Below are 7,984 nucleotides of genomic sequence, written 5' to 3'. Positions count from 1 at the left end.
ATTCCAACGTTAACAGGTATTTTTAATGCCTTGCTTAACCGCCCAGTGGATCTTATATTGAGATCAATAGAGCACACAGGACTTTGCGGCCGAAAAGCGCGGTGAAGTGGGAGGCTCTCAAATGTGTGCATAGGGGGGTCCTCATCAAGCATGAGGCTCGCCTTAAGAGGGAGTGGGGGGCAAAGCTGTAGGCGCTTTTAGTTCAGTTGCAGTCTCTGGAATCCCAGCATAAGCAGACGTTGCAAGAACGTACACTTTGGGAACTGACTAGGACACGACATGATATTCAACTTCTGCTGGACAGGAATAGTGCTCGGCTCCGTCAGGTGTATTCCCGCTATTATTATGAGTGGGGTAATAAGGCGGGGAGGGCGTTGGCGAGAGCAATGCGTGAGCGGGGAGCGACTTCCTTTATACCCTCTGTACGAACTGCGGCGGGGGAGTTGGCGTTTAAGACGGAGGATATAGCATCGGCCTTTTGTGCGTACTATTCCTCGCTTTATAACCTGCCTTCTCCTACTTTGGGTAATGTTCCTCCCGAACCGCTTCCCTCTCTATCGGAGTATATTAGGCACACGGCGGTGCCTCGGTTGTCTCAAGATGAGGCTCTGGGTCTGGATTTACCATTCACTAGAGAGGAGTTACTGCAGGTTATTAAAGCTTTACCAGCCGGGAAGAGTCCGGGGCACGATGGGTACATGGCGGGTTTTTACAAGTCACTAGCAGAGGAGTTGGTACCATCGTTGCAGGAGTCGTTTAATTCCATATCGGACCAGGCGAGGTTTCCTGATTCATTTTTGCAGGCACATATCACGGTCATCCCAAAAGAGGATAGGGATCCGCAACATTGTGCGAGCTATAGACCAATCTCTCTCATCAACACAGACGCTAAGCTGTATGCGAAGTTGATAGCGAATAGACTGGCTGGGTTCCTGGGGTCACCAATTCACCCGGATCAAGTGGGTTTTGTCCCAAGGCGCGAAGCCAGAGATAATACGCTTAAGTCCTTTCTACCTGATTCATCACGTGACGAAGAGTAGTATTCCATGTATGCTTTTGTCGCTGGATGAGGAAAAGGCTTTTGATCGGGTGGATTGGGGGCTTCTGGAAGCGGCTCTAAGTCAGATGGGAGTGGGACGGTTAATGTTGACGCGTACATTGTCCCTTTATCATAATCCCCAGGCGAGAATTAGAGTTAATGGATCTCTTTGTGCTCCATTTAGGATTGGGAATGGTACTAGAGAGGGCTGCCCACTTTCACCTCTGTTATTTGCAGTGGTGATGGAACATCTTTTGGTAGCGTTGAGGAAAAATAATGACACAAGGGGTGTTCAGGTAGGGGATATGCATTTTAAGGTATCTGCGTTCGCTGATGACTTATTATATTATATTACACAACCACACCTATCATTGCCGCCTCTGATTAAATCCATCCGAACGTATAGCTATTTTAGTAATTAGATGAATATATCTAAGAGCGAGGCCATGAACATTTCCTTACCGGCGTCTGAAGCTCATCAGGTGCGTAGTAATTATTTTTTCTCATGGAAGACGGGCTCGCTGAAATATTTAGGGGTGCAGATACCTGTGGCTCTTGCGGAATCCTACTCTCTCGATTTCCTGCCTATCCTCCAAACTCTTAGGCCTCATTCACATGACCGTGCTCATAATTACGACTCGTAATTACGAGCACGGCCGGGCACGGCCGGCCACGGGTAGCCGGCCGTTTTTCCGAGCCGTGCTCCCATTATAAAGTATAGTAGCACGGCCCGTAAAATAAAAAAAGGTACCCGTGGCCAACAGAAGTCTATGGGCCCGTTATTTCGGGTCGTAATTATGACCCGTAATAACGGGTGTTTTTACGGTCGTGTGCATGAGGCCTTAGAGCTGACTTGGCCGAGTGGGAAGCCAAGGATTTTTCTTGGCTGGGCAGAATAAGTGCTGTAAAGATGAATATCCTGCCTCGTTTGATGTATCTCTTTCAGACGGTTCCGTGTGTGCTGCCCAGGGTTTTCTTTTCTTCAGTTAAATAAAACACTGGCCAGGTTTATTTGGCGAGGTAGACTGCCGAGGATCGCGAAAGCTACCCTTTTCAAGAGAAAGCGTAGTGGGGGACTGGGATTGCCTGACTGTCTGGCCTATTACTTTGCGGTGGTGAGTGTTCGAGTATTGGACTGGTTCCACCATGCGAACTCTAAGCTATGGGTTAGATTGGAGGACTTTTTGGCTCCGGTTCCTCTCACTGCACTTCCGTGGCTTCGGTTGAGGTACTTTAAGGCGTGGGAGAACGCTTTGCTCCCTTTAGTTGCAGGACAAGTGGTACTCACATATAAACTTTTCCGAGCTTTGGCGATAGTGATACCTACTGATGGTCCGTTGGTGGCGATATCACATAATGTGGATTTTCCCCCTGGGATACAGCCCACCTTCTTGGCCTATACATCCAGACCTTCGCCTCTGACTTTTCGCCATGTCCTGACGAGTCGGGGTCTGAAGTCTTTTGAGGCGCTTGTCCCGGAGCTGGAGAGATCACCGGTTGGGCGGCGGGATTTTTTGAGGCTGCAACATTTCTACACTGATAATAAGGCGAGGCTGTCTTTGCATAGGGACCTGACACCACTGGAGCAGTTATGTGTCGCTTCTTCTCCCCCAGTTAGAACGATCTCCCTCATTTATAATTTTTTGCAGGATTTAAGTAATGATGTTCCGCCTTCCTCTGTGAAGGGGTGGGAGAGGGAGCTTACTTTGCCCCCGTCGCCGGCTGACTGGTCGAAAGCCTTTGCCCTGTGCCATAGATTCTATATCTCTTGTAAGGCCCAGGAAACTAATTATAAGATATTGTCGCGGTGGTATAGGGTTCCCGCATTGCTTCACTCCTTTTATCCGGCGGTACCTGATGAATGTTGGCGTTGTAGCAGGGCCGGTGGAACTATGTTACACGTCTGGTGGGGATTGCCCGTTAATCAATACATTCTGGTCTACCGTAGTGGACCTGATACAGAAAATCACAGGTCAGGTGCTTCCCAATACCCCGGAGGTGTTGCTACTCTCCATGCTCCCTGGAGCGGTTAAAAGATACACGAAAACCCTGATTAGTTTCCTGTTGATCGCAGCACGCACGGTTATTCCACGTTTATGGAAGACCAGTAGCGTGCCAACCATTACTGAATGAATACAGGGAAAGGATAGGACCCCTGGTAGTTGGCGGGCACATTAACAATTGCAAAAAGGAAGGTTGCCTGCAAGCAGTCAAGCCCAATTTCCCAACTACCAATTGACAATAAGAATGAAAAATAATAAATATAATAACCTTTATTAGGCTACGTATAGCCAGACAGACCACATAGATTTGAAGTTAAAATTGTCACTACCTAAAACACCGGACTTAGTTATCAGTTACCTGTATAATTACAGGCAGAAATAGTGGTTGACTTAGGAATATTGTGCAGTTCCCTAGCCAGTTGTATTGTTAGATTAGCTAGTCAAGAATAGTGAGTCCGGTCTGCGGTAGGTATTAAAATCCTAACAGCCCCCCCTGCAGACCGCTGTTAGGATTTTAATACCTACCGCAGACCAGACTCACTATTCTTGACTAGCTAATCTAACAATACAACGGGCTAGGGAACTGGCTAGGGAACTGCACACTATTCCTAAGTCAACCACTATTTCTGCCTGTAATTATACAGGTAACTGATAACTAAGTCCGGTGTTTTAGGTAGTGACAATTTTAACTTCAAATCTATGTGGTCTGTCTGGCTATACGTAGCCTAATAAAGGTTATTATATTTATTATTTTTCATTCTTATTGTCAATTGGTAGTTGGGAAATTGGGCTTGGCTGCTTGCAGGCAACCTTCCTTTTTGCAACCATTAGGCCTCATGCACACGACCGTGTTTTTGCGGCCGCAATTCCCCCGAAAATCCACGGGAGAATTGCGGCCCCATTCTTTTCTATGGGGCCGTGCACACGACCGTAGTTTTTGCGGTCCGTGCACGGCCCGGGAGACCGGACCGCAGAAAGAACGGGCTTGTCTTATTACGGCCCGGTTCTGTGGTCCGGGCTCATTGAAAACAATGGCCGCGGCCATGTGCATGTGCGGGCGGCCTGCGGCTGACAGTCCGCTGACAGTCCGCAGCCGGCCGACCCGAAAATCACGGCCGTGCACACGGATACGGTCGTGTGCATGAGGCCTTACTGAATGGTTCCAGGAGATACTGCATCTGCAGAGAATGGAAGAGGCAACACAGGCCCATCACATGAACCCAGGGTCGGTGGGGTTGGTCTGGCAGGGATTATTTACTTTATGCATAGGTCCCATGGGGTGTGTAGGATAGGGGGGGATCGGCTTGGTCTGACCTGGTAGCTGGTGTGTGAGTTTTCATGGGTTCTCTGGTTCTGTCTAGTTATTTTATCCTCTCTCCGATGCGAAGTGTAGAAATCAGTTCATTATGAGGTGTAGTGGTTCTGATGCCGATTGTCGTGGTGCCCACTGGATGCACTATCAGTATTGCTTATGGTGTATTGCTATGTATTCTTAATATCCATGTATTTTGTCTATCATATTATTTTCTCTTCTGCTGGAACAGAAGACTGTGGTGCATTGTGTTTGGAAGTGTTATATGCATAATACCTTTATTTTATCTTTATGTTGTTCTCTTTTTGTTTCCCATTGCTATATATGTATGATGGATGCGTATATTTTCTGTTTTGATGTAAAAAAAAAAATCTGATGGAAAAATAAAAATAAATAAAGAATGATAAAAAAAAAATAAAGATAGGACATGTCGCTTCTTTTTACCGTGGCAAAAAACTTTGTGTGAACAGGGCATTAGTGGCCGCATGTTAACGTGGGTAAACCGTCTCGTTATCTGCAAAATCGTGTGGCCATGAATTAATACACCCTTTATGGGTGCACGATTTTGAAAATTACAACAACTTACCCCCTATTCATTCTCTATGGCAGCGCCGGAAAAAGCCAAACACTTCACTCGGCTATCTCCGGCGCTCCGATAGATTATGAATGGAGCAGCAGTGCTCATGTCACCGGAATACCTCTTAACGAGGTATTTGTCAGCCGCTCCTACATGGTGCCGGCGTGGTTGTTGGCCGCGCTGTGACTGTGTCAGGGTCGCTCCATGTGGCCTTACCCTAAGGCCTTATTCACACGAACGTGTCCGTTTTGCGCGTGTAAAAAACACAGCGTTCTTCCTGCGTTGCAGTTCCGTGTGGCATCCGTGTACGGTGCACGTCTGCGTTTTTTACGCGCGTATGTCATCCATATCTCACACGTTTTTTTTACGTCAGCAAAAACAACTGAAGGAGATGATTTTAGTTTTCTCATCAGTTCTTTAGCAACTGTTGCGTGAATCACATTGACTTCAATGGGTGCGTGATGCGCAAAAAACGCACAAGTATAAGACATGCAGTGAGTTTCACGCAGCGGACATACGCTGCGTAAAAAAACACTGAATGAGGCCCCATGCACACAACCGTAAAAAACCTCAGTTTTTGCAGACCGCAATTGCGGTCCGCAAAAATGGACCCATTCACTTTCATTGAACACCTCACCTTTTCCTTTCCCATACTTTGTATGGGAGCACGGCACAAAAATGCGGGTGGCAGCCGGCGACGGCCGTGCCCGCAATCGCTGGTCGTGATTACGGGCACGGTCGTGTGCATGGGGCCTGACTGAATGGCCCCATTGAATTGCATAGGTCCCTGTGAAGTCCGTTTTTTTAACGCGCGTAACACGGACGTGAAATACACTCGTGTGAATAAGGCCTAAGGCAGTCCGTATAGAATAAATCTAGTGCAAATTTAAGGAATCTGTTATAAACCGGGTTCTTTTCATGTTACCAGTGCGGAATTCCCTATAAATACTTGCCCTGGCATTCCACTAGTCATTACGTGTTACACTGTATTGTTTCCTTAGCTCTTCATATGTAAATTATAAGAAACTACTATGCTGAAGTTGTAATGTGTAGGGTGAGATTGTGGAATATTTACACATCTTATGTCCTCTTGTCCTATATATCTGTCATTCCTTCTGAAGCTATCCAGCCTTTGGTATGTCCCCGCCTCACCAGACTCTCACAGCACCCATGTCCCATGTCATTGTGTTGTTTCCTGTACCGAGTCCTCCCTCGTAACGTAATGCCATCTTATTGGTCGCCCCCACCACGCTGTCTCACCCTGGGCTGGGCCAGCTCGAGTATATTAGTCACATGCCAGTGTAGTTCTGAGTTTACAGAAGAAACACTATCTAGCTGCAAGCTTTCAGGTAAAGCAATAGCTGCATATGATATGGTACTACTTATTATATGGTAATCATTATACCTCATATAGCTGCATGCTGCACCCAGCTCAGTGTGTGGAAATGTGGGTGTAGAATTTTTAACTCTATCATTTCCAGAGAACAGTGGTCAGGAGGTTATTGCAAGTGGTTATTCAAATTTCCCTAGTTTGCTGTGAGACTCCTATGGGGTGAAATTTGCTGCAAGGTTATTATAAGCTGTTATCAGGCTTTAGCTGCACATATAGGGGGAAGGTGGGATCTCATGTATAAAATAGTGCTGTAAACATTTTTGTCGTCTCAGAAAATGTCTGTACCCATGCCACTAATGCATAGTAAGACCCATGATGTAGAGGAATGTATTGCATAAGAACAGCTAGTCACTCTCATTGTATTTTTGACATTTTTGTGTACTTAAAAAGACTGCAGAATGGTCACAATGGCTGACATGTTTTATAAAGTTTAGGTTTTTACCCCCAAACATTTTTTAATGTCAGTAAAACATTAAAGATATCTCAAGCTTGTTTATATACATGATTACTTTTTAGGACATTTCCCATCACCACCACTGCTTAGTGATGAATGACAAAGTTTTCCATTGTTTTTTATTTTTTATTATTATTTTGTGTGGGGCAATTTTGGGATATTTTTTTTATTTCTAAAAAGAAAAGCACCATTCCCACATCAAAAGCACATGTATTTTTTCCACTAAAGAGAGCATTTCTCCCATGTACTCCGCATCCTTTTAAGGGACTAGTTCTATTCCCAGGTGAGTGACGGGCCAGAGTGCAGGCTCCTTTAAAAGATGGGATAGGACAGCCACACAAGTTATGTGTATACATCCTAATCTCTATCATTTATTTCCTGATGGCCAGTTGTTTGCCAGTGAGGGGTCCCCAAATACAGCATTTTTTGTTTTGTAAGTGGACATTCAATTTAAGTTTAGTAGTAATGGCCTATCCTATGAGCCTACAATCTGTAAATTAACATTGACAGTCTGATGGCTGATTTGCTTTAAGGGGTTTTCCAGGATGTAACATTGGTGACTTATCATTGTATGATTAGTGGGGGTTTCACCCCCGAAACATCCACCGATCAACAGAACAGAGGAGGAGCAGCAGCACTTTCAATGCAATACCTTCCATAGTGACGTCCAAATGTTTGTGGCTGTCCCTGGTACTGCAGCTCAGCCTATTCCAGTGAATTAGCTGGTATTTCAGCTAATTAAGCTGCAATACCAGGCACAGCCACACTCGTATAGACGTCACTGTGCTAAGTACTGCGGTGACGGGGATTTACAAAGCCACAAAAAACAATTAGAGGATAATTTTCTATGCTACATTTGGTTACACCAACTGCATTAGAGTACAATTAAGTTTTTTTCCACAATATTTGTCAATTTTCCCTACATAAAAAAAATATGTATTGCAAAAAAAACAAAAAAAACTTATTTTGATTAACTATTATAATAGTAAAGAAATATTTAACATGAGGCCGCTTATAAACGTGGCGTAAAAAAATGGTAAATCTGCAGTGAATGTGCAGCAAAATCTGCATATATTACATGCAGATTTTGCGGCACATTTCACCCTTTGCATTAAAGATTTATTTTACAGCAAATTTTAATGCCAAAAAATGCATACAAGGGATTCAGGTTGTAGACTGAATGATTGTATAACTGACAGCTATCAT

The 7,984-nt window shown here is 44.9% G+C and overlaps 1 protein-coding gene across 1 annotated transcript in view; it reads left to right on the top strand.

Annotated features, from left to right (window-relative positions):
- The first annotated feature begins 6,212 nt into the window (after nt 1-6,212).
- The window catches only part of IRF7 (interferon regulatory factor 7), a 43,223-nt gene continuing 41,451 nt past the window's right edge, over nt 6,213-7,984 (top strand). Inside the window, exon 1 of the mRNA XM_075837587.1 lies at nt 6,213-6,280. The gene's annotated coding sequence lies outside the window, so the exon portion shown is untranslated. The remainder of the gene's footprint in view (nt 6,281-7,984) is intronic.

This window comes from Rhinoderma darwinii, chromosome 9 (genome assembly GCF_050947455.1).
Source record: "Rhinoderma darwinii isolate aRhiDar2 chromosome 9, aRhiDar2.hap1, whole genome shotgun sequence".
In the NCBI taxonomy this organism is placed as follows: Eukaryota; Metazoa; Chordata; class Amphibia; order Anura; family Rhinodermatidae; genus Rhinoderma; species Rhinoderma darwinii.
Note: the sequence above shows the minus strand (reverse complement) of the source record. Positions and strands in the feature narration are given on the sequence as shown.